The sequence below is a fragment of the Ictidomys tridecemlineatus genome, chromosome Y (genome assembly GCF_052094955.1).
Source record: "Ictidomys tridecemlineatus isolate mIctTri1 chromosome Y, mIctTri1.hap1, whole genome shotgun sequence".
In the NCBI taxonomy this organism is placed as follows: Eukaryota; Metazoa; Chordata; class Mammalia; order Rodentia; family Sciuridae; genus Ictidomys; species Ictidomys tridecemlineatus.
Genome location: NC_135494.1, coordinates 8,507,572 through 8,535,078, shown reverse-complemented (window position 1 = coordinate 8,535,078; position 27,507 = coordinate 8,507,572). Strand labels below are relative to the sequence as shown.

Sequence of the window (27,507 nt, the reverse complement as noted above, 5' to 3'; positions counted from 1 at the left end):
TTGATCAGTGTTTCTTTGAGTCTGTTTTTTCAAGAGGAAAGGAAAGGCCAAAGCTTCTCATACATTACTCTGAGGTCACCTCCCACTTTTTGTTTTTTCTTGGCTTTTTTTGCTTTCCTTCTGCCTTCTCCATGCGGAGCTATGATTCCTCTCAACACTGACATGTTATTGGACTAGTTTGCCTAGCTTAGTGCATCCAGCATAATCAAATCTCATGTAGATCTCTCACAGGCTCATATTCATGTACATGTTTATAAATACTCATCTATCTGAATTTAGCACTATTTACAAACATATTTTTCTGCATCTTCTGACTCAATAACACATTGTGAAAATTTTTTTTGAGTTATTAAGTATGGTTCTATGGTATAGTGGCCATGTAACATTCCATTATGAAAGTGCACCATTATTTTCTTTTTTTTTCTACTAAAGGTAATTACCTTATCTTTACTTTTTCCCAGTACACACATGTGAATAACTGTTTGCAGATACTGAGGCTTTTATTTTCATAGGAATTTTAAGGAGTAATATTTCTTACCCAAAAGGTTTTTTACCACACCACTTTCCTAGTATCCTCCTTTAGTGTATTTGCAGGGAAAAGTGTTATTCTTCTGTTCACATCCTCAAATAGTCGCTCTGACTTTTCTGAGCTCCAGAAGTTGTTTGGCTGAACAACTCTAGAAAGGATTCAATGGCCATCAGTTTCTAATTTCAAACGTTGAACAGAGAATGGCTGTTGCTGACAAGTCAGTTTTTACATTGGGCAGGGGCTCTTGTTCTTGTTGTTACTGATGCAAAACTCAAACTGAGCCTATGCCTGCCTGGCCATCCATTTAGAACAATCACAGCAGGTTAGAAATCACAGGTCCCTTTGTAGAGTCATAAGTGTCCTTACTCATAAGTATAAAAGCAGTCATCTTTGAAATAAATTTAAAAAATGAATCAATGAGATATTTATAATACCAGAAAAACTAACTATAGATTCTGAATTTTTTTTAAATAAATGTTCCAGATTGCTTGTGGTGAGTCAGGATGCATAAGTCTGTGTACATGAAAGTATGATTGTCACAGAATTTAAAATGTGACTCTTATCTGAAGTTGAGGGTTGGTAACCAGAGGTAAACTTGAAAAACTAGAAGACATTAGCCTAATCCTGGGTAGACTTGAGAAAACAGATGTGTCTCTTTTTAACTTTCTTTCAAAGCTACATACTCACTGATTATCAAAATACAGATAGTTTGGGACTTAGAATAATTTGACTTATGTTTTTTTTTCAGCTTTATGATAATGCAAAAACCATATACATTTGGTAGAAATCATACTTTGAACTTTTACTATTGACCTTCTCCTTGATATGCAGGTTTATGGCAGATGCTCTCTTAGTTCTAGGCAGCAGTAGCCAGCTTTATCTCCTAATCAGCTCTGTGATCAGGAGGGAAAACAACCAATAAAAACACCCTGTGTGTTGTGTGAGTTCACTGGGTTTTTTGGATATAGGCATCTGATAAATTAAATAAGATATGCAATGCTTTATTATAAAGTAGGTTTTATACTATAGGATAAGTTATGTGTTCTGAGAATACTTAACTTAGGTGAGGGTAAGTTATAATGTTCTGTAGATAAATTAGGATTGTTAAACAAATTTTCAACTGTGATATTTTCAACTTATGACAGGTTTATTTATCATTGTCATTTGAGGAATTTCTATAATTTAAGTTATATTTCCCCCTTATGTCAGAAAAAGTACCTTAGTTGGAGGCTACTTGTTTTAGATGCAACCTTCTCTAATTGTAGAGTATGACATCCTTGAAAATTGGGGACAATTTTGCATTACAGCATTAATGACAATTTAAACTCAACTTGAACCAGGGCCTGTCACTCCATGAATGTTGAATATGAAAGGAATGTCTTGCTTATTGGTATGAAAAGCTGGGAGTAAAAATAAATTTTTTCTTTCCTTTTATAAACCAAAATTTGTTAACCACCATCATGCTGAGTTCCCTTGTTAACTGAACTGAGGGAAATAATTCAGTCAGTTTTTTGCCTAAATCTTGGTTCATTTAGCATTACAATATGTATGCAATATTAGCTGGAACTGTTAACAGTTGTTTTCACATGGATACAGGTTACTGTGTGTGTGTGTGTGTGTGTGTGTGTGTGTGCACATGCACACTCATGTGTGTATGTATACACACATATTTATATATTTGTGTATACATATAAATATATATATATATATAGCTTTTTGTTAGCCATCACTATTATAAAACACTTTTTTTATTCTTTTTGAGAGCATGATGCTGTAGACTGTGAAACCAAGGCCTTGCACATGCCAAGCAAGTGCTCTGTTCTGAGCTACACTTCTATGCAAGTTGAATGTATTTTTAAGTTTCTACAGTGCAATATGTACTATTTTCTTGCGTTAAATAAAATAAAGGTAAATTTCTTCTGATATTTGATGCTTAAATTTTATATAGATAAAAAAATAAGAATGATTACAATTTTTTACCACAAGTTTTAAGTTGGAAGCCTTACATGGAAAGACTATTACAGATATATTTCATTTAGAGTTGTTCTCCTAGCTCTGGGTTACACAGTTTCTTTCTGAACTCTATTTCAGAGTAAATGTCATCAAATATTTTAAGCATCTAAGCTAAATACTCTTATTCTTGTTTTAGCTCTTCTAACTCTCTAGAGCAGGATCCTTAAATTTGGGGGGTTACATTAAAAATATGACCTACATAAGAGAATCATGAGTCCCCAAATCCAAGTCACTAGTGAAAGATCAAGCAGAAAGAAGTAAACTGATTTGAAAATCACTTGTAGTACTTTATGTGCTCATTGGACAACAAATACTGAAATATGATAATTAGATGTAAACTTAACTTCAATAGAAAGTAAGACCATATTTTATTTAGAGATTATATCTCCACTGGGCTATTAAATGACTTCTGGCTGATCACTGTGGTGCATGCCCATAATCCTAGCAACTTGGGGGCTGAGGTAGGGGCCATGAATTCAAAGCAAGCTACAGCAAAAGTAAAGTGCTAAGCAACTCAATGAGAGCATAACTCAAAATAAATATAATGCAAAATAAGGCTGTGATGTGGCTCAGTGGTTGAGTGCCACTAGTCAATTTCTAACTCCCTGCCCCCAAAAATAAATAAATAAAAGATAAATAACTTCTGTTTTGATCCTTATAAAACTTTAACCAAAGAGTGGGATAGCTGGGTCAAATGGTGATTTTGTTCCAAATTTTCTCAGAAGTTTCCATATTGCTTTCCAAAGTGGTTGCACCCTTTTGAAGTCAGTCTAACCAGCAATGTATGAGTGTACCTTTTCCCCAAATCCTCACCAAAACTTATTGTTTGCATTCTTGATAACTACTATTCTGAGTAGAGTTAGACGAAACCTTAGTTTTGATTTGCATTTCTCTAGTTACTACAGATGTTGAATATTATTTCATATATTTGTTGATCGGCTTTATATCAGCTCTTTAGCCCATTTATTATTGGATTATTTATTTATTTATTTTTTGTTGTTGACTTCTTTATATATCTTTATATATACTGGAGATTAATGCTCTCTCTCGTGTGTGTGACAGAGAATTTTTCCCACTGTGTAGGCCTTGTCTTTATATTATTGATTGTTTTCTTTGCTGAGAAGAAGCTTTATAGTTTGACTCTGTCCCATAAATTGATTTGCATTACTGTGCTTTTTGGCAAAAAAAATAAAAACCTTCATATTTCATATATACCAGAAACATATTTGAGGTTTACAGAAAAAGAGCTGTCCTTATTTTGTGCCTGATAACTAAATATTGTGCTGTTGTTAAAATGTCATTTGGTCAAAGTTGTTCACATGCTCAACTCAGACTCAAGGCTGAGATATAGTCTGTGCCTGTCTATGGAAAGATCTGCAGTGTCACATCACAGGGGTTTGAAAGGATGGAGTGGACACGTGTATCTGTCTATGGTCATTGTAAGCAGCTTTTATCCTGGTCATGTATAAAATTAATCTTATGATTTTTTGAGAAGCAATTTTTTTTTTCTGAAAAAGAGAAGCATTGAAAATGTACCTGTCACAAATGCATGAGAATTGGTAGCATGTACTGCACCTACTGAATTGTGGTTGAAAATTAGTTGAATTTAAGAATAGATTTCCACAGTCATTGGTCCTGTTGAAATGTTTCTGTTGACTGTTGTTTTTCATCTTTTTCTTTACTATACTAGTGTGAGATAAACATTTTATTATGACTGAACATGGAAACATAAGTGTGTCTATACTTCTTTAGGTGTTTGCCCAGCTACTGTGAACACTGGGGTAAATGTTCTCTGTTTTGGGACACTTTCTCTTGCACCTACACTCACATTGGTTATGTGGGAACCACCTGTCATTTCTGTTAAGTTCCACTACCCACTGCCTCTTATTCCTTTTCTGATATCTCATTCATTATTTGGTGCATATGTGTTTGTGTTTGTGCACCTATGTACCAGAAAATGAGAAGCAATAATCTTTCACAAACTTCTTTTTGGCTGGTTTAATTTTGATCAATTTTATTTCCCAATGATTTTAAAGTAGCTTTAAAAATTAATAGTATCAAATACAACAGCATAGGGAAAAAAGTGAAAAAAAGAACCAGTAAATGGAAAATAAGTGTAGTAAAATAAAATACAATGGGAAGTTAAAAATAAATAAACTGCAATCAGAAAACACAGGGTGATATCTTGTTTTGTTCCTCCATCTGAGCATACATATAGCTCTCAGTTCTTGTCTTCCAAATACAAGGTGTGGCCAGGATATCAACATAAAGTTGAATTAGGAACACCTCAGAAGTACCAGATAGGGTGCAAATGTAGCAGTATCTCTCCATGATTAAGAGAAAACAGATAAACTTTCAGGTTCTGTCCAGTCTTGCTCTTGTTTAATGGTGAAGGAGAGTTAAAGAATTAACACATCTGCAGAATTTACTATATGCCTGCTCAATTTTAGGTCTCTGAATATTTTAACTCCTTGGATCCTCAAAACAAGCACAGGAGGAAAAGTCATTATTACCTATACTTTGCACATGAGGGAGGAAAGAGCCTGAGGAGATTGACAGCAACTCACAGCTCAGAGCCTGGAGCCAGGACTCTTCACTGCACCCATCTTCTTTCTCAAGAATTATTCTGTCAGTTTTCAAGCTAACTTTATGGACCACTAATTATTAGCTTCTAGAAGCATATGACAGAGCCTCTTAAATTCTTATTTTTTTCTAATTATTAACGTTATTTCTGTTCATTTTAGAATTTTTGCTTATTTCTTTGTTTTAAATTGTGTATCACTCCTGATATTTAGAGTCCTGTCTTTCCCTTTTCCTTGCTCTTTAGAGGAGGAGCTAGAAATTTCTAGACTGCCTCATTCAATACTTCCTGCTGGGGAAATACCACAATGGTACCACTAAAAACCCTTCCATGGACCTAGTGCATTAATACATACCTGTGAGAAAATGAGACAAGATGACAGTAAGTTCAACTGAACAAGAGTCGCAGCAAATCAGTGAGAATCTGTTTCAAAATAAAAACTATACAGGACTGGGGATATAGCTTAGTGGCAGAACTTTTCTAGTATGTGTAAGGCCATGGGTTTAATACCCAGGACTTGTGGGAGAAACCCCACTATTCTATGTGAATAAACTCTATTCCCAAAAAACTGTGACACATAATGCAGAGAATGGATTCTCATGAATCTAACTTTGTAGAAAATGAATCCCAGGAATCTAGTGTCAATTTGGTATTACACACCTGGTTTCAGATGTGGGAGTTACAAAGAGAAGCAAAAGAAGGTGACCTTCCCCATTACATATTCAGTGATCAGTTTCATTTGTATGTCCACTTACTTTTACTTTTCTAATTAAGATTTTGCTAAGGAAATTCTCACTTAAAAGGGAGTGGAAATCTGATCTCAGAAATTTTGGGCCAAGAATGTGGCCACAGTCACAGAGTTAGAACTGAGATAGTTTCTTTTACTCTCCCATCAAAGTAGAAAAGTGCCTTAGACAAAACAGATATCTACTAAATGTGTTTGTTATCAGTAGCTGATCTAAACATAATTCCATGTAACACTGAGGAAAAAAAAACTTGAATGATAAATGTGAAGGATCTTCCTGCTATTGCCCATGATTTTGTTCATTAACTGATTCTATTTTATTGTGATTCTTCTAATGGTATTCCAAAATAAACTGGGATAATGGCAAATTAAAACCAAGTGATCATAGGGACATTATTTTTTGGTGGAGTAAAGAACAGGAATTAGAGTTCCAAGTATAAAATTAATGCATACATAAATTCCCATTTAAATTTTTTTTTCCAATTTTACTTCCACTCCCTTTGTTCTTATAGGCAATTTTAACCCCAGCCCAAATGTGTGCATGCATCACTTTTGGCTATTTTCCTAGGTTGTTATTAGCATGTTTGTTTATTTATTGAATCTAAGTGGCCAAAATTTAATCATTATTAGGAAGGATCCATGTTTTCTGTACTTTCATCAGTTTGAGATGGTATTAGTTGGACTCTTAATTTGGAGTTCTCTCCTTATTCTGTGATATGAGAGAAAAGTAATTTCTATACACATCCCTGTGTTATTCTTAACTATTTGAAATAAGGGGAATATATAATATTAAATTATATATATGTTATATATGTGTACATATATAATATATGCAGATACATATATTTATACATATATAAATACACAGTACTATATAAATACATGCAATGTATGTGTAGATATGTATTTATATGTGTATATTTACATGTCAACATATACATACATAGAGACAGGGAGAGCAGTCAATGTGGAATGGCCTAAGTTTTTATCCTCAGTCCTACTAGGATCTCTTGTCTTTATGTCACTTATATAACCACTGTCCAAGTCTGTCTCTGTGGAGACCTCATTTGATACTTTTGCATTTTTTTCCTGGCAGCTGTGGCCTGTATTTGAGGTTTTCCAAAGTTGTTTTCCCATCAAGGCAATGTTCGACCCACTCAGGAAATGTCATAGTTTGACTACTCATTTAAAATTATGCTAAATATTAAGTAGGTTCACCATCTGGAGATTTTATCACTTTCATTGTACATAGCAAAGCATTTATCAGTTGTGAATCAGGATAAATTAAACTTAAAAAAAAGACAAAAATATTGTTTTTTTAATTTTTTTTATAATCATTTGCAAAGCATTTATAAAACTATCATTTTAAAATAAACTTAAAAATGCCATGAAGAGTTGCTGATGTATACAGTTCGATTCTATGGAATTTTTTTAACATATAAATGGTTTTAAGTAAGCAAAAGGTGATAATTACTTAGTAAAATGTAAAAAAAAAATCAATCATCATTAGATAATAACAGTATTTAGGCAGGTGAAGCCAATGCACTTGAGATCTTTGGACTAGATTAGAATAAGTCTAATTTGCTTGATTTTAAAAATAAGGCTGTGTAGGATTTTGTTTATAGTAATAGCCCCAAATCTTTCGCTCTGTGCTTCTGAATCTTCCTGCTGCATAATTGAGATGAAAGGACACTCTCCTAGAGAAGACGTGACAAGAATAATGCAGGATGAGTCTTGTGGGAGAAAAGTTCTACTCCATGAGCAACATGAAGGAGTCCATGTTCTCAAAGCCCTCTATATCACTGTGCCTTTTTTGTAGCTCTGTTCAAATGGTCATCTGAAGCCTACAAGCACAGCAGAAATTCTTCAGGCCTCTACTACATTGATTCAGAAGGAAGTGGCCCTCTGGGACCACCTGTTGTGACAGATATGTTAAGCTCTTCTGTAGTAGTTAAATTACTATGAGTGTTTGTTGTGTGCAAAACAAAAATTAAGAAAGTGAAGTATTTACTTAGTTGACATGCTTGTTTATATGTGCATTGTGATTTATGGTGATGGCCAAGAAATATTAAGAAAATGTTAGAAAACAGGTGAAATGTTTTGGTGGGTATTTTATTATAGATTAGAAAATTTACTTTTGTTACTGTTGTTTTAATGCCAACACTGTGAATACTTTGGTTAATAATCCACTAATATTCTTTTAAATATTACCTTGTATTTGATGTTCTCCTTCTAAAGTTATTTCTTTGCCTCTGATTGACATGTTGATTGCATTGTGTTTTTGTTGTATTTCTCTGGATTCATGATATTATGATATATTGAATTTTTGAATTTCAATATTCATTTTCTCTCCCAGATTTAGGAAGTTCATAACCATTATTTCTTTAAATAAAAAAGTGGTGTTAAAAAGGTTGTGTCCTTATTTTCTGCAAATGTTCTTTTCTTGTAAAATAATAACTGATATTTTTTGCTTATTAGTCTAAAAGGAAAAGGATAAATAAGATTTATTACAATAATAAATGTGAAAGACTTCAGAGAATCTTCACTACTTTTTCCTATAGTGATGGAGATGGAGCTTGCAGCTTCACATGTGCTAGACAAATACTTTACAAGTGAGCTTCATTCTGAGCCCTCTATTCACTTTCTAGATTTACAAAAAATGTCCTCTTTACTTTCTTTTGAATCTTTCTAAAATATTTTATTTTATTCTCTAGATTTATTGAGGTATAACTGACAAATAAAGTAATATATAATTAAAATATACTACCAGATGTTGGGAAATGTGTATACATGGTGAAATCCTTGCCCTTGTTAAGCAATTAGCATAGTTACCACCTTATGCTTTTTTAATTTTTTCTTTCATTATTTCTTTTTTGGTGATACAGTAGAGATTTACTCTTTTAGTAAATAGCATCAAAAAGCTACAGTGCTCTTATTATAGTCACCATACTACATATTCATTATCAGATCAAATTTATTTTTCATATCTGAAACTTTGTACACTTTGACCACCATCTCTCCATTCCCCTCTTGCTCAAGCCCAGAAACTGCCACTCTACTCTGGGTGTCTTGCTTAGATCCACATAATCACATGAATTTTTCTGGAAGATAATAAAATTTCTAAATCATACATATTTCATATAACCATGTATTCATGTGAAAAAATGAGTAAGTAATACCTAGAGAACCAGTTATAAAAAAAATTGTGTGGTAGAGAACAGTATGTATATGTTGTACAAAAATTATTGAATCTTTTTATTTGACATCTGCTCTTACTAGTATAAGAGCTCAGAAGAACTAAATTACCAGGTCTAATGGATAACAGTTAATAATTAATAATTGGTGTGAGCCATAACCTCTCTGAATGTACAGCTCTTGTCCATTCCTCAGTAACTGTATCTGTGTGTTCTGCTCCTCCTCAAAATTCTTTCACCAACCAAAACAGAACAACCCTCCTTTGGGGAGATGTTTCTGTATAACCCTAGTTGTATATAAGCAGGTACTTTTACCACTGCAGAATTTGACACTGCACATTCTGAGATAATGTTCAGAAAAATATCAACTCTATTTGATACTAAGGCAATTATAAGTTAGCTATAATTTGGTGTTCCTATTATTACTACTATTTACTGCCCTTATAGATTGCTATTTTGTTTTGCTGTTCTTTCTTCCAACAGCAACAACAACAGTAAAAAAAATGCCACAGCCTTATCATGAAATGAGACTGTTGAACAACAAAGTATACAAATACTCAGAACCTGGGTAGGATGCCTTAATAGTCTAATATGTCTAAAATGATAACTTTGGATCTTTAGGTACCACTTGACCCAGTCTATTCATTTAATAAACATAGAAATTGAGGCTCAGAGAAATTATTTTTTTCTTATCTAAGATTGTAGATAAGAAGCCAAGGTTTCTACTGACAAAGACATGGTGTTCTGTCCATATCTAATTTTATAAGTGTATACACAGGGTACTCCATCAACAAACGGTTTTGCTATAATGGCATTTGGAGGAGTGAAATCCAAAGGGTGACACTAATAATAATACCTTCCGATGTTAACTGAGCATTTGGAATATGCCAGGCCTGAAAAGAGATAAAAAAGTAGAAATCCTTCTAAGCACCATAGTAAACAACCAAATGAATGAATGAGTAGTGCCTCATATATTTTTTTTTAAGTGGAATGACTACCCTTTGAATGTCCATGGAAACGAGGCTGTAATTACAGGAAGCTTTTAAAGTGTCTTTGCTGAAGAGAGCTGATGAGTGATAGAGATACCTAGGTGCCTCTCATAGTATCTACCTACCTGTGCTAAAAATATTCAGGTAAATCATAAAAATCTCAAGACTTCAGAACTATTACAAAAAGGGTAGTCCTTAAAGGGCCCTCTTATAAATATTGATTTAGAAAGACACACACATTGTAGAGACATGACAGGTGCCACCACTGTGCTTTCACAGGGCTCTGGGGTCAGAGTTGGGATCTTAAGGCTATCACTTAGAGCGTGAAAGCTATCACTGGGAGCTGACACCCTTCAATTCAGTAAGGCACAGATATCAAATCACTCTTGGCTTTGACAAATGGACAATGTGGTGGAGCCCAGTAGTTCAGAAATTTAGGGCATAAACAGGAGTGGGTTGACCAGTGACTTTATGTGCACAGAAATGTCCATGATCCAGTTCTATTTTTTAATTCCTCCTGGAGTTTTGTCATATGAAATATAGGATAGGGCTTAGTTGTAGAAGGTACCTAGGAAGTCCTCAGACCTCTGCCATCTTTGAACATCTTTACTAATTCAGAAAGCTCAGTAACTAGTTTTAGGTTGCCCAGAAATGTGTAGTGAAGTTGAATTATTTTGTTAGGCTGGGCATGTAAATTTTTCTAGGCCTCCATTTTCTCATCTGTAGAGTAAGAGTTGAGCTGAATAAAGGATAACATCCATCTCTAACCTATCTTTCTCTCTGAAGAGGAACATAGTGGAAAAACTTCTGAAAAAGCTGACATGGGGCTGTACTTCTCAAAGGCACAATACTTGTGCCAACTTTTCCTAGATGCAGGATAGCTGCTAGTGATTTTATTAGCAACTCCCTATTAATGATATTGAGTGCAATTTTCTTGACCAGTTCTTCATCTTAAGATAGAATATTACATGTTACATGTGAACTTGGTAAAAATCATCTGGACACACTACTGTCCTCCTCTTCTCTGAACTTGTACACGCTTTTTCCATCAGAGAAAATGTAGGCAGGTGGCTTCATCTCCAAAGAGGTAATGTGTAGAAATGTATGGGACTTCTTTTTTTATGTACCTTTTCTTGAATCAATTCCCAAAATGACAGAATCATTTTCCATGATTTACATGATATTTTTAAATGAAATATTTCTTCTTTCTTTTTGGAGAGGTAGACATGAGCACAGCAGGAATGCTTTCAATATATGTTTATCTGAATACATAACATAAGCATGTTTCTTTGTCATCAAGCCACTTTTTTTTCCCCTGGAAATGTTCCTTACATAGATCAAAGGTGTATTACTCAGTGTAGAAAGTTTCAAAAATTGGAATGCAGACATACTTTAGCAGAATAAACAGAAATCAGTAGATGCTGTATGATATAAAATTAGTGTTGTTGTTTTTATATGGCTTAATAAAACCAAATCATCAAGTTGAATTAACTGCAAGTTTATTTGCATTAATATTAGACAGTGGATTAGGAGCAACCAATGGTCACCCTGTATGAGTTCAGATGAAATGGGCTTCAATGAGTTGGAGGAACATGTTTTCATGTGGTGGGATTTAAGGATAGTTCAAAAATTCTTTATAAATTTGTTCATAATTACAATTAATTTCTTCAGTTTTAATTTGCTATTTGGACTTCAGAGCAGATATTTGTTGTACCAAAGTGTTGTTCTCTTTGATTATTTGGCCTGTTTGCTCATCCTTGAAAACAAAGGACAAATTATGTGATCTCAAAATTCTCTAATACGTAATTTTTTTTTAGTTTGTGAAAGTAATGTGTTGTGAAAATGGTGTGTCTTACTTGGGGTCTTTTAAATAATATCACTAGAAAGGCAATCATTTAAATTATGTTTTTGTTTTTGTTTTTTTTCAGAAGAATAGTTTGAGAGATTATTATCAGTCTTCTTCTTTTCTATACTTGAAGAAAAAGATTTCTTATATTTTAACCATGCAATATCATAAATATATTACACTGGCCACTAGTATATATAATCTGTTAAGGCACATCATTTTTTGATATGTCACAAATCATGAAACTAAATAACAGTATGACATTGTAATTGATGAGCTCCTAAGCCTCATATAGTCTTCTACCTATTTTCTTTAACAATGGTAAATCCTCCTGCAGGTGGAGTAGGTAACCACAGAAACACAATGCCTAGCTAACTTAATACAAATTTCCCAGTAAAAAATATGACTAAAGGGGAAAAAAGCAAACTATGGAATTCAAGTGGCTATGGGAATGCTCACAGCCTCCGTTAGCCAACAGAGAGAGTGAGATAACCTTTTAAATCTTTTATTCTAATACAGTTGAATATAAAATGGACATTATTTCTGCTAGTTCAATTTGTTCTAGTTATAGCTAGTTTGGGGATATTTTTGTAACCTCCCTTTTCATAGGCTTTGAGCCAGAGTTCTTTGCCATGCCCATTTGAGTTCTTGGTTTTCGGATTGTATCTGCTGCAGTTTTGGCCTGTGTAAACAGCAGTGTGACTGTAGGATTTGTCCCTTGCTACATAGTATGAAAAATGATACTGAAATTTGGTCCCCACAGCAGGGGCAGGGTCCTGTGGGGACTTCCCAGAGGGTTCCTTCAATATTTTTTTGGTATTTTAATCTTGTTCACAGTAGAAGTGCTAGCATTGCATTTGTCCATTTGCAGCACAAACTCTGCACAGCTATTTTGTGTCTTCAGTAACTTGGAATGTTTTGATATAGAGAAAAACTCATCATTTTTACCAAATTCACTTTTATACTGAGATGGTCATATGACTTGATATAATCAACAAGAGTAAAGGCAAATTCAGCTTTTCTTTATACCACTAAAATGTAGGCCCTTTATACCATGTAAGCTCTTATAGGTTTATGATATAAGATGAATTGGGGAGAAAGTGAAAGAAGTTAAATTTTTTTCTTCTGTAAACATTTTGGAAGGTATTTTAATTTTTTCTATTTTTTCATTAATAAACAGGAAATATATAGAGATAATATAACAGAAATCTGTCAGAATTTTGCAGCTGATATTTGTGTTCCTATGGTTATTACCAAGAATAGATATATTAGATGCTCAAATATCTTGTGTATTATAGTGTTGGGCACAAAATGAGATGCTGATAGCTTTTTGGTCAGTTTTAGTCAAAAATATTTATTTTAGGGCTAGAGCTGTAGCTCAGAAGTAGAACATTTTGCCTAGTATCTACAAGACCCTGAGTTTAATTCAGCACTTCAAGATAAATATTTTATATTGTGTTTCATGATCATATAGCCTTTTTGTTCCTCAGATATACCTGTTATACATTCATTTGATTATTTCAGAGAAAAAGGTACTCACTTCAGAAAGGACTATGATTATTAACAAGATAAGTATTCATAATTTGTGGTGTTAGATCACAAAATTTCAGAAATGGACCCTTTTGTAATTTTGACTGATTTCACCAAATATAATTACTGCAAATATATGGTAATGTAAATTTCAAATTTTAATATTGATATCTTAAGAATTCCAGTTATGATGGTCTTAATCTCAAAGAGATTGGTGATTAAAAAACCTTAATTAAGAGATGCCTCTGATATTTATACTCATTTCAGCCTAGTCATGTTTTGCTTCCTCTCTCTCTACCCCTTTCTGCCCACAAGACCCTGCATGGACTTGAGTGCAGCATAATGGCTCCCATTTGATTCAAAACCTCTTATGGGAGAAAGCCCACAGCCTGTGATTTTCAATTAGATGGCCTGCAGGGACCAACTCCAGGCCATAATTAACCAGGCAGGCCACAGCCAACAGGAGCTGGCTTTCCATTGCAGAAAATCAAGACTTTCAGCGCACCTTTTTAAGTCATTAGCTATTGCAGACTTTACTTCCCAGGAGCTTGCAGAAAGCAGCTGTAGATTCATGAGACTCCTGTATCCACAGCACTAAGGTCACAGCCTGGAAAGAGCAAAAATGCTTTTGCATGGGAACCAAGAGCCAGGGCAATTGTTGCTCCTCTTTTCTGAAACCTGTGAGTGGTCTGAAGTCTCTTCCCAGCCTCACTTGGGAAACTGAGTAATAAAGATTTTCTGAAAAGATCCTTCATATGCAGTGTTCATTCACTATTAGGGGCAGTGTTGCCTCACTTGTGTTTTATCTCAGAAAATATTGCTCACATAATGGCTTAGTTATTTGAAGGTGATTATTACATTAAATTCTCTCTCAGACAAATGCAATTAGTGTTTTGGATACTTAGTACTTAGAAAAAATAGTTAGTGTTGTATATTTCTTTCAGAACTCCAGGTAACTCTGTGGATGCCTGATTATTTATTTTTAGTCTATCCTGTATAATTACATTATGAGATTTATATCTTTTTTCTCTGAAGCATCCAATACGTGAATATGTCAAACCCTGCTGCCTTGATGAAACCCCCTTGGTTTTTGGGAGGCTGTTCTGTGTTCTCTGAGGTTTTATATCAAGTCTGTTACTCAGCAGCTTGAGTTTAGGGTATCCTAAAATTATTCTGAACTTTTAGAAGTAAGATACTCATCTCTCTAAGATATAGTAGTATAGCATTTGTAAAGCATGTAAAGTAAATGCTGCTTATTCACAGCTCTGCAGTGTTTTGAATTTATAGTAACTGCTGGGAGTCTTATTACTTAATATTAGTTCTAGGAGGCTTAGTACTTATTGTTAGTCAATTACTACCACATAAACCACTGAATTATGATTGTGTATTCGCAGAATAATGAGAAAGTTGGCTCCTGGAGAATAAATGAATGCTATAGAACAATCAAAGTTGAGTTAATTAAACAGAGAAAATGAGACAAATTGAGAAGTTTTTTTTTTCTGACTGTTAGTTAACAAATAACAGTCAAAGAGCAAAAAAATCACCTAGTGAGTCATGGAGTCAAATTTATGTAGTCTATTCAATAAGTGTAGCAATGCCAAGATAGGTAAAGAATTATTGCATGAAGGACCAGTGTGTTCCCAGTGATTTGCAAGTGTTTGATTGATTATTATCATTTCTATGTACATATTTAAAACAACAAGAGTGACACAACCAAGTATTTTGTTGGGCTTAGGAGAAAAAAATGGACAGAAAAAGAAATTTTAAATTTCTAAAACACTTTTTCAAGAAATTAAGGCAGTACATTATACACACTCAAAATATGTGAATTTTTCACATGCTGTCTCTGGAGAATTTTTAGTAGACATTTAATTCGAATAAATTCAGTTACAGACCCATGTATCTTCAGAAGCTCTAAACTGGAGATAAGATATGCAGCCAATATAGCCTAAAATTCCTTCAAATCCCTGCACTAATTGGCTTTGTATCATTAATCAATGTAAATAGGAGCGCAGAACATTGGATGCTACTTTTGTTCAGAAGGAGTAATGCCAACTGAAGTCTTCAACTGGAGCCTTCCTTAGAATACTGCAGAGCAAGAACTTCCCAGCATAACTGTGATATAAAGAGCAAATAATGTCAGGATAGATGGGCAGATGACATTCAAAATACAGTTCCATTTTATTTCCAGAAATTTTTATAAAACAAATTCTCAGGAAGTTTTGGAAAAACAATACCTTGAATAATTACAAGAGGAGACTCAGGAACAGCAATACTAGAGCCATAATTTAGCAATTTTTTTTTCTTTTCTTTTTTTTTTTTTTTTAGTTTTGCAACTGGCCATAAGTATAAAGGTTGGGCACCAAGAAGGTGAATCTTTACAGTTCCAAATAAAGAGCCAAGCCATGCCATAAACAAAAAATAATTAAAAAGAAATACAGGTCTCTAAGCAAGTTTTAAAACAAAATAGGGAATGTTAGTGGTATAAAGATAACTTTGTCTTCCACCGTCTTCTAGGTTGCTGTATTAGAGTTTCAGTGGCACAACCATAGGTGGCTGAAGAGAAAGTGTGACAGTGTTGAAACAATGGAATAGTATTTAGTCACCACAGTGTAAAGAGAATCAAACCAAGGCCAACACACTTGAGGAAATAGAGCAGTATTCCTTGTCTAGGGATACCGTTTCTATTTCCTCTTCATTTCAGCCTCTGAGTCCTTTTGATGTCTTTTTAAATAATTCTCTGTAGAAATCCTCTTCGTGAAATACATCTTGAATAGAGTTAAATGTGTTCTGTACTTTTAATAACACTTATTAATTTTTAATTTACAAATAAAATTATAAACTCCAATATAAACACAAAATTGTTCATTTATATATAAGGATTTCTTTGCTGTTCAATCTATGAAAGAATAAATATTGAATAATTATATTTTGAAAGTAGAATTTTAGAACATGTATATCAAATATGTGCTAAAATATCTGCTCCCCATAGTTAAGTTTGCAGCACTTTTTTTAAAGGAAAAAGGTGGTTGGTACTGATTCTTTGCACATACTTCAGCCACTGGTCCAGGGCTGGTTTGTAATAAATGCAATTGGTATGTTTACAAGCTTCAATGTTGTTAGCTGAAGCAGAGAGGTCCTCTAACTGGGAGCCATCATGAACAGTGCTGCTGTGTAATAGAGGAGGAGTCCAATTCCATATTCTCAGTAGTGCCCTAATGGTGACAGCTGATGGGTTTGAAAGAACATGTTGAAAAGAACAAACATCTTTGCAACTGATTATATGTCAACTCCACTTTGCCTTTTCTCTGTGGAGGGGGAAGTACCCTTTTCTAGCTGTGCACCATCCACGTTCTACTCACCCTCACTGTCACCTGGACTAAAGACAACCAGTGCCTTTAGCATCAAAATGAGGTCCTTAGAGTTAAGGTGGCCTCCAGTTCTTTGACTGAGTTATGATAGCCCTGAGAAGGTGGTACTAGATGACAGAAATGTGGTTGGTTGAGTAGTTTAAAGCCTACATTAAGCAGGAGCATGAAAGAGGTGAATCTTTATAGTTTTCAAGTAAAGAGCCAAGCCATTTAGTAGAAGAAAAATCACAAATATGTGTCCCTAAGGAATTTTTAACACAAAATAGGAAGTGTTGGTGTTATTTTAACTAATCAAAAAGTAAAATAAATCATATGTTCCATAATAACAATGTTTTTTTTTTCATTTTATTTTTATGATCTCAAACAGATTTTAGGTGCAGTGTGTCAATTATTCTGATTATTATTTTGTTGACAATTTGTTTTGAATACCATTTTCCAATAAATACTATAATTGGAATCTTCAAGTAAAATTTGTAAATATTATGCCTGAATGAGTAAAGACTCTTTGCTTATATTCTAATAAAAGAACAAAAAAAGATAACTAAAGTCTCAATATTAAAATTTTTTAAACATTCAGTAGTCCTTTAAAAATTATTCTGTTGCAGATTTTAAAATGTCGCCATTCATAAAATAGTGCATATTTTAATCTGAGGAAAGTAAAGGAATGATATGGGGAGGTAAGTAGTGAAGAGCAATACTTGTCTTTCAGATGAAACCCCAGTGAGTTGGTAGGTTGAAAGAACAAATGAAACACACGCTTACTGGGGAGATTATCTGCCTGGTGCTCAAATGTGTACTTGTGAATTAGAGGGGGAACTGCACTGATTCTCAACTTCACTGCAACTGTGATGCTTATCAGAATGAATGGTGATTTCCACATTTTCCCAATGCAAACTGTGATGTTTTATTGCTAGAACTATGTACCATAGGCAGATATTAAACAAGAATGCAGCATAAGGAGAATAAATAAATCCCCACGAAATTAAACAATGAGCTTTGAATGAATAATGTGTATGATCTGAGGCTTAAAATATCGAGATGGTTATTTCCACTTACCTGTCAATAATTATGTCTATTTTATTTTTCTAATAAAACACCAGATTAATGTTTCACATTCACTGGGAGTAAAATGTTAGCCTTCTTAAAGTTTAACTGAGTGTCCATGGCTGATTTTGACTTGTTTTTTGACCCCTAAATCATTAAATAGCCACATGAGGAAAACCAGGAAAGTACTTATGTACATAAAAGGGACATATGGAACTAAAAATTCTCCCTACAGTTGAAGGTCTCACAAGGCTAAAACCTAATGAAAAAGTGAAAAGGGAAAATTTTCCAGTTAGCCCATGAGATATAGCAAAAGTTAAGTCTGAAACCTCATGTCTATAGATGTGCCCTCACACAGCTTTTAATTCAAATTAGCAAAATATAAATGGCCTCAGAATTATATTTCCATGGCCACAGGTTGGTAAAACCAACAGCATGTCACAGAATTATAACATATTTTTACTGAGAGTCTACCCTCCTACTCAATGTGGCATCAAAGGGTTCTCATGGATTAAATGCCTCTAAATGTAAGCTCACACTCCAGTATTACAAAACACAAAAGAAAGTGAAATGGCAGAGAATTCACAAAATGAAGAAATGAATATTTAATTATTCTAAGAAACAGGTATAATTAGAAATATAAAATAAATGTGTGAGCTTTTGGAAAACTAAGCAATGGAACTAGAATACAAGGAAACAAATACTTTCAATAAAGATAATTGCAATTTACAAAATAACAAATGTTTGGAAATGAAATTATTGTGTTTATTGAAAATTTTAAGACATGGGATCAAATATTGAACTCAAATTAGGTATGAAGATAGCGAAATAAATAAAATTTTTAAATGAATCTATGATGTAGAGATTTCAAATGAAATTTAAAAGCTTTATAAATCATGTATAATCCTTCTTTTTTTAATTTTCATTTTTATTGATTGTTCAAAACATTACAGAGCTCATGATATATCATCTTTCATACATTTGACTCAATTGGGTTTTGAACTCCCATTTTTACCCCAAATACAAATTGCAGAATCACTTCTGTTACATACTCACATTTTTACACAATGGCATATTAGTGACTGTTGTATTCTGCTACCTTTATTATCCCCTACTATCCTCCTTCCCCTCCCCCTCACATCTTTTCTCTCTACCTCCTCTGCTGTTGTTAAATTCTCTCCCTTTTTTCCCCTCCCCCTTGCCCCTCATAACCTCTTATAATTTTGTGTATCATTGAAGGTATCCTACCATTTCCATATGCTTTCCCTTCTCTCTCCCTTTCTCTCCCCCCATTTGTCTTAGATTACTGTTAGTCTTTTCCTCATGCTCTTCCTTCCTGTACTATTCTTGGATAAAAAAAATTATCCAATGGATAAAAAAATTATCCAATGTTTAAAAAAAATTGTGGCAGCTATACACAATGGAGTATTATGCAGCACTAAGAAATGACAAAATCATAGAATTTGCAGTGAAATGGATGGCATTAGAGCAGATTATGCTTAGTGAAGTCAGCCAAGCCCTAAAAACAAATGCCAAATGTCTTCTTTGATATAAAGAGAGCCACTATATATGATCCTTCTAAAAAACATTGGGAAATGAAAAATACATGTAAATAAATTATATGGATTTAGCACAGAAATAAACAAATTGGGAACCTTGAAAGGGATGCAGAGGAGAAGAGTTGTGTAGAGAAGAGACACATATATGTAGCTGAAGTTTTTAAAGCTGTTGGGACAGGACTGGCATTGTGGCTAAGTGGTAGTGCACTAATTAGTAGGTGTGAGGCTCTGGGTTTTATCCTCAGCACCACATATAAAAACAAATAGGGGTATTGTGTCCAACTACAATTAAAAAATATATTAAAAAAAGAAAGAAAAGATGTTGGGACATAATTAGGAAGAGGCAATATTCCAAGTGACTAAGAAATTTCCAGACTAGAGAAAATATTGAAATACCAAGCATCTTAAGTAAAAGTTAAATCAATATCTACTTTCTTCAACTTCACTATGATGAAATGTATTTACATTAAAATTTTAACTTGTGGTATTAGCATTAAATTGCTTCAAGTATATGCATTAGATTTTTAAGTGTAACCTCTAAAAGAATAAAAATAGAGAAAAAAAATCCAAATCAGTAAAGAAAGAAAAACTGGGGGGACTAGTGTTGTAGCTCAGTGGTGGGATATTTACTTGGCATGCTAAAAGGGGAAATAAATGAGGCAAAAAAGAAAAACACAATTTTTCAAACTCAGTTAATCCAAAAAAAAATAAGAAATGAGATTTAAAAAAAAAAAAATTAAGCAGCACAGTGAGTTCATAGTTAAGATCACAGTAATGCACAAGGAGTGTGATGAAATGTCTATTTAAATCTAGATATGTCAAATTGAATGAAAAAGTAATCATATTTTGTCTATACACATAGGAATACTGAAAGTGAAATGGAGTTCTCTCCTTTTCATTTACCAGGAATGTATGCACAAAACAAGCAAGTTTTTTAAAAAATAAATTAATTCTGGATAAAGATGATCATATTTTTTAATTTTACCAGAAAGAACTAAGAGTTCTAAATTTTACACGTCTAATTATAAATTAAACACTTGTCAATGCTGCAAGAAGAAATTCACAAATTACCCAGAGGAAAATGTTGAAACACACATCTGTTAGTAATTGGTAAAACAAGTGGAAAATGGTAAGAAGATAGACTATTTTAGAAAAAAAATAATGGTTCATTTGTTATACACATAAAACTAAAGAATGTATTATTTTATCTAACACTTATGACATATTTTACACACTGATTACTTGGTATTACATGATGCAAAACTCTAAAACTTTTATGAGTTGATATCAATATCATGTGGACAGTTTCTCTAATCACAATATAACTTGGTTAGAAATGAATAATAAAATGATTAAAAGTACATATTCAAAATAATTAGAAACAAGGCAATAAATATATGATTCATAAAAAATAAATAATGACTGCAAAAATTCCCAGAATTTTTTTTAAATTAATGTGAGTCTAGTAAAGCTGCTGAATCATAAAATAACTGGATTCATATGAAGAACATAATACCTTGAGAAATGTTATAAAAACCAAATCAGCAAAAGGTTTGACTACGTGGAATAATGATAACAGAAGCATGCAAGTGTTTTATGGAAAAGATAGCATTAAACAGGATCATGACAATTTAAAAAAGACTTAAATGAATGTGAATGAGATTCTACTGCCATGCATGAGAAAACTGGGTACCTCTCCCTTAAGTGTTTTGTTCGATTTAATTCCAAAAAATTGCCAAATGTCTGTTTATGATTTTATTTCAACATGGCTCTAAACTTAATATAAACAGTGGGGAACAAGAAGGTAGGACCATAGTGAAGATAGAAACTTGGTGGGAAGATCTGACACACCAAACAAGAATCTTTATTTCAATGATGCAGTAATTAGTGTAGCGTGGGTCTGCCCAGGGGATGTGCAGATAGAACAGTGAAAGTCAACAGAGAGGCCATGCTGCCAGAGTATGTAATTCTGGATGATAACTATGTGGTTCCAGCCCCTCTTTCACTGGAACAATTGTGAATTATGAAATTTGACCTAGTATTTTTCCCCTGTAGCTAAGCAGCACAAAGTAGACAAGTTCTTTTTACCACCAAAAAGTGCCCTTTAAAACAATGAAGGGTAAGAATTATTTTAAGAGCACTAGAAACTAAAAACATAAAGTAAATGTGTTTAGAAATTCTCTTACTGCATAAAGTAAGACAATTAGTATTCTGCATAAAATATGACAATAAGTCCCTCTTAATGTATGTCTAATCCAGATAAAATCCTTGTGGACACAGAGAAGAGAGCGCCCATCAAGTGATATTTTCTTGTTGTTTTGCTCTCAGGTAGATATTGAACTTGAAGTGGTCAGCAGACAAGATCACTAGGCATGTCTGCTGGAAGAGGTAGATGTACCAAATGTAAAGAAGAAGTATATTTGCTACTTGCTTGCTAGACTCTGCAGGATTTTGGCAAGATGGGCTGTTTCTGAGACAGAAACTTCATATTTCAATGCAGTGTCCTTTTTTGACTATAAGCCTGGGACTGGCAGTATAATTACTGAAACCAGATTTCATTCCATCCCTGAAGAGATTCAATGGATATTTCCTTATCTGAACATACACAGGTAAGCCATGGGGCCCCTAGACTTCACCCAAGGACTGGAGCAGGTGTGCCTATGCAGTGTGGAGAGAACAAAGTCAGTTTTGAAGACCTCCATGAGTGCAGCTTTTTCACAGTCAAAGCTGCAGTAACTGGAATATAGAAAACTGTCCTGTAATATCAATGTAAATTAATAGAAACACAATAAGTATCATGTTCAAAAAACAATTTGAAAAATTACTTTAAAAATATTCCTTTTTTCTCAGAACTGTAAATCTCTAGTATGTATTAAACATTAGCTTTTGTGCTAGAAAATTAATTGCTTAATTCTGGAAACAATATATCACAGTTGTGGGTATTTATCTACAAGTAAAATTTTCACATTAAAAATAAAAACAATTGTAATATAAAAGCCCAGTTAAGTTGGTAATAATAATAAAATAAAATAAATATAAGAATAATATCAAAAATCATCCAATATGAATTTGTGTATTTAAATATTGTAACTTATTTTCTCTTCATTACAATATCATTAGCATTAATTCTCATTTTAGGAAGTGATGTTTGGAGACACTGAGTGACTTACCTAAGTCATAAACGTGGAATGTGGAAAGTTTCATTCCAGGGACCACAGCGTACAAAAAAAAATTCATGCACCTTATGAAGTTTTTCTTGATGTTGGAATTAGGTTGGTAAAGAGTTACTAGCAATGGATTATGACAGGAATATAAGAGGATGGTGAGATGGTCTGCCCTGCAAAGTTTCAGTGGATATCTCTGTGGTTGAGTGGTTGTTGGCATACAATGGTAGAGTTCATGACAACATGAGGGAGCAAGTGGCAGTAATTTCTGGTACTGGACAAAGTTGGAAAAGAAGAGCTACAGACATAATGAAAGTGAATGAGAATGAGAAAAGCTGACACACAAAAATGGTCAGGACTGCAGGGGTGTGCCAGCCATGTTTCCTTAAATGCTTAGCTTTTTCTAATCTTCTTTCACTGTGGCTGGCACATCATTACTTTATAGCTTTCTGGATATTAGATTCACCTGTGTAATTTGTATAACTGTGGTTCTCATTAGCATGGGCCACATGTTTATGGGAAAATGGGTGATCTGATCAGGACAACTCAGTTCAGGGAGGAGAACCTCCCTGATTAACCTCTGAGTAACTACAGAGATCTGCACCTGTTTGAAAAGTGCAGCAATCTACATTAGCCCTGGAAATAATTACAATTGACTGTGTTAATTGGTTATGAATGTGACTGACTATTTAGAGAACACAGGGGGAAGCAATTTTTTTTTTCACTGTCTGAATCTGGATGTCTCATACCGTTAAGGTGGTGAGAAGAACAGAATGTATACCTATGTCTGGGAAAGCTAGAGGAATTTATTCCTGTGGGAGTGCTTTAGAAGTCAGAGTGCTTGGCATTGTCAACAGCATTGTAGTCTATGAATAGAAATTGTTTTTAGAGATAATATTGTAGAATGCCTCCCTGGACCAGGCTGGTGGCAAAAAAAGGAAGAGAATCTTGCCCTCTCCTGCTTTTGACTGGTCTGTTGGCATTGCTGTCTGTAGCACTTTTCCCCTAAGGAGACTTGTTGTGCCTGTCTAGCTCTCTCCCACTAAGAATTTTCCACTTGGGTCCATGAGGACCCAGCAGTGCTTGGCTTAGGGACATATCTGTTTTTAGTCTGAAAAAGAGAGTGAAAGGCTCAGAAAAGGCCTGAAGTGCCTATACCCTCACCCTGAGGGCCACTCTTTTTCAGGTACAGGGAAGATCTTGATAGGCATGTGAGTTGAACTCATGCTAAGTTTTCTGGCTCAGTGGTGCCTCCTGGAGCAGAACTCTTCACCAGGGAATGAATGAGGCTCATTGAACAATGCCCACTTATTACTGTGTATGGGTTACTGCCACAGTCTGGCTGGGCACAATTCAGGAGCCATTTGTCAAAAGAAACAAACTTTATTTTTAGAACCACACACGCCAAACAAAACAGCTCCTCAGAAAAACCTTTAGAGCCCAACTGCTACCACCGGCTTCCCACAAGCCTTTCTCTGAAACACAAGCCTCTCCACCCCCCACAATCCTCCTGCTCTTGAGGCTGATTGGCTGCGTCAAGTGGGCGGGGTCAAAGAAGTCCCCTATTGAACAGCTCCGTGATCTGAAATGAGCCCAATGAGCATCACTGCAGAAGAGCCAATCAGCTAGATGTTGCTGGGGTCGCTGTGAGCCAATCATCAGCTGGAAGTCTGAAAGTTTTCTGGGGCCCCTTTGGCTGTAGCTCTCAACAGGGCAAAGCATGGAACACACTAGAGAAATGGATCCTCTCTGTGCTTTGATGATTTTCTGCTTTCCCATATGGACAGGGTCTTAGAAAAAGAAATCTGGACTGCAAGCAGAGCAAGGCCCTAAAGGGACTGGTCCTTATCTGTTCCCCTAAACTGGTAATTTCAAAATTCTGAGTAGGTCACTTCCCCTGTAGTACAGATCATGTCTGATTGCCTTTTCCCCGGAAGTCTATGGGGCAGTCAAGGACTAGAGCCGGGAGACTTGCTCCATGACCCCAGGTCCTTTTAAGTCCCTAATTTTTCCAGGGAACATTACTAGAGGTATGTATGTATAAATATCACAAGGCTACAAGTCATAAGCAGAGTTCCCTAGTCCTGGCTTTTTCACCAATTGTCAACTCATCCTTTCTGTAATTCAAGAGCCAGTGGTGTATAGGCTTATTAATATACCCTTCAGAAATCTATCTTTTCTGCTTGAGGGATTTGCTTTCTTTTGCATTTGTGTTAGAACTAAAGGGGCTTCTCAAGACCTGTTGTCTGGGAGCCAAAGCAGAGGGAGACCTATGGTGAAATGGGGTGAACAACTCAGCCACTTATTTCCTATATCTAAAGAAGGTGGTTTGCACTGAAAGGACATGAGATTTCTGGCTGTGGTACCACGTAAGATTACCCCATGCCACTCTACCTTCTTCCTTGGTTAAAACGTGTAATATTTTTCTCAAATATTTCACTCTGAACTTACCAAGTCAAAGCATTGGACTGTTACTGCACAAATAGTTATACATAGAAGGGGTAACAAGGGTGTTGACCCCTTTACCTATAGCTCAATGTGACATAGACATAAGCCACTATCTCTATTGAGAAAAAAAAGTTAATTAGAAAGCAATAGATGTCTCCATAAGAAGAAGCCATTAGAACATAAAAAGTGTACATGAGGCAATGTAGTCATTGTATGGACTGACATTTTTTCTGAAAGAAAACTTTTCTTTCTTAACATGTAATCTAAAAAAATATGAAATATTTGACCAGATAAAACCTTTTTTAAGACAGTATGTTGGGTAATGAAGGAGGTGGCCTGAGATGCCTTTCCTACTTGGCTGACAGGGAGTGGATGATTGCTCCCTGAGCAGCAAGGCCTGATTGCCATCCTAATCTCCATGGTTTACCTGTTCTCAATAGGAAGGTTGTGGCACTTGGGGCTGGCACGGTGAATACAGGCCATATAAGTCATCATTCTCTTTTGCTTTGTGTAGAAAGGAGCCCTCTGATGACAATATTGCTTACTACAAGGGTCTTGGGTTTCTCTTCATGTCAGTTTAACTCTGGAGGATCACTGCCATGTTGATGCCCCAACTTGTCCACCAGGATTCATTGAACAACTATCATGATGGTATGTCATGATAATGTCCCATTATTTATTCACAGTCTGTTTGTAACTGATACTGGATCCGGGGCGTGGGGAGGAATCTTCCTACCCTCTGCCTTTTTTATTTGAGTGTAGCGACTGCAGAAAGTGATTATTCTTTTTCTCAATACAGTTTTCTGGAGGATTGAACATATTTCTAGCAGGGAGGGGTGGGACTGTCACTTCTCATTGGAGGTTCCTTCTTCACCTCTGTCTTCCTGTTCTCTTCAAATCTTGAAGACTGGGAACATACTTTGATTTCCAATATTTCCATATAATAGCAGGGGTCTCCTGAGACTACATCTCCACAGTCTTATTATGGCTTATACCTGGTTTTTGTCAAACCTGGACTGGGCTTGAGGCTGCCTCTTGAAATTCTCATAATAATCCTACTATGCTGGGTTCTGCCCAAGAGACTTTAAGTGTATGGCTGAGAAGGTAGCTGGTCATCCTGTGTAGTTGGAGGGACCATTGAGAGCTCACAGCTGCTAATAAGTTGGAATTTTTGTCCTGGCCTTGACCTAAATCCATGTGACAAAAGTGACAATTCAGATCCAGCTGAGAGCAACAGAGGAGGGCCAAGTGGATGAGAAAAATGCAGTATCTGAAACACTTAAAGATATTTTGAACCACTTTGTTCTATCTTTCTGTCATGGTTCTGAGCACCAAGCCCACAGACATAAAGTAAGCTCAGAATCTGCAGCACACTTAATCTACTGCTCAGGAATCCTGTCCTCCTAAACCTCCAAGAGCTCATGAACTAAAGCCACTGGTGAAGAACATCTACACCTCAATGCTAAATGATCCTGGTACTTTGAGCAGTGTTAACCCTGTAAGAATTGCCCAGATAAATGATACTGTCCAGCAGTTCACCAGCACCCTAGCTGAGAACACTACTCTCCTCATTTGGGAGGAAAAGTTCACCTTTGAGTGGAACACAAAGTCCAAGAATTTACACCTGTAGATTACAGAGGACTGGCAGTCCTGAAAATGTCTGCTGGCCTTGACCACTGTCCTCTGAACTTTTTCAAGAAGCGGTATTTCAGGCTGTAGATCTTCCTTCTGATCAGTGGGCCCACCCTCAGTAGCTCAGAATTGGGCTCTATCACTGCAAATTTTTCTTACAAAGAACTCAGTGAATTGAAATACTGACAAATCCCTTCCCTGTTGTTGTTGCTGCCAAAATAGAAAAGGACTGCACAGTGATGCCATGGGGGACCATGGTCACTACTTTCACTACCATGAAGACCAAGCCTTACTATAATGTGGGGAAGGTGTCCTGGCTGAGGTCTGAGTCTCCCTGATAGCATCCATCAAGGTGAAGGTAATTAAGAAGGACATCTTCATCCAGGCAATCTCCTGTCATGGTGCACCTCTTCATCAGATATGGAACTGCTGGGGTTGAATCACTTTGATCAGGTCACTGAAGTTGCCATTCAGCAGCTCACTGAATCTTCAAACCTGAAATTCAAGTCATCACAGAAGAATACTATCATCATTTAAGGAACTCCAATACCTCACTCTCTTGGGTCCACAACACTGCCCTAATGCAGGACTAGGAGGAGCCTACAAGGATGCCTCATCTGGCTGCCCAGAGGCAGCTGTGGCCTCTTCCCCACTGGTGGAAGTTAATCCAGCTTCTCTGGAGTCCCAGGAGAGGGTAGTAGACACCTGAGACTTGGATAAGAATCCTCTGGTGGCAGCATGAGGTGGCCCAGCCCCACTTAAGCTTGGTAGGAATAAGCTGTCTGAGAGCTCTCTGAGCATCTCAGAGCTAGGCACTGCCAAGAATTCTAAAGGAGAAACTTTAAAAAGGGGTGCAAGGCTG

At 35.3% G+C, this 27,507-nt stretch overlaps 1 pseudogene; it reads left to right on the top strand.

Moving 5' to 3' along the window:
* LOC101974748 (C2 domain-containing protein 2 pseudogene) overlaps positions 1 to 27,238 on the top strand; it is a 35,264-nt pseudogene extending 8,026 nt beyond the window's left edge.
* Positions 27,239 to 27,507: the final 269 nt, after the last annotated feature.